Source organism: Chinchilla lanigera, unplaced genomic scaffold (assembly GCF_000276665.1).
Source record: "Chinchilla lanigera isolate Chin_1 unplaced genomic scaffold, ChiLan1.0 scaffold00013, whole genome shotgun sequence".
Lineage (NCBI taxonomy): Eukaryota > Metazoa > Chordata > Mammalia > Rodentia > Chinchillidae > Chinchilla > Chinchilla lanigera.
In genome coordinates, this window is record NW_004955414.1 from 9188836 (window position 1) to 9189690 (window position 855).

The window sequence follows — 855 nt, forward strand, 5'->3', positions numbered from 1 at the left end:
ATTTTTTTCTCATTTTTTATTTTATGGAAAAAAGGTAAAACAGAATTTCATAACAAGATGATAGGAGAATAATGCCAGTTAATACATTGCATATTATCATCTTTAAAGTAGTCACTCAGAGTACAGGATATGGGCATAAAAAATTCTCCAATCAATAAAAGCACAATCCTTCCTTTTCTATGAACTAAGAGACACTAATAGTATAACTAACTTACATTTTTTCTCCTTTCCCTTCTTTCTGTTCCCCTTTCCCCCATCCTAGGTCTTTTTTCCTTTTTAACAATTTCTTTCCATTTCACAATATGTATTATACATTTTAGACCCTATTTACTCTTTCAGTTTCTCACACCAGGGAAGCAATACAATGTTTACACACCAAAAAAAAAAAAAAGAGTGGATGGGCTATTCTCAAAGCAAAGCTACCGACCACTATTTCTGCCCTATTACAAGGAGATGAGGGCAAAAGAGCAAGGGAAAAAAAGGAGGGGAAAGCTCTCAAGCACACTCTGTACAAAACATAGAGCTTCAGCTGTATTATTTCATTTCACAATTGCTACAACTTTGTGATACAGGTTCTATCAACTCAAATTCTTAAAGAAACGTGCCTGCTTATCACATGAAACCTAATAATAATAATAATAATAAATAATTCCAGGTTATCAGTGATTTTTTTCCACCATGCCACATTTTTAACTAATTTAAAATATTTTAGACAGCATAAAGGATAAATTACAAAAAGATAAAATGGTGCAGAGAATTTCCATGTTCCCCACAGTTAGCTTCCTTATTGAAAACATCTCACAATTAATGAACCAACATATATATATTACTATTAACTACAATTCATATGTTACT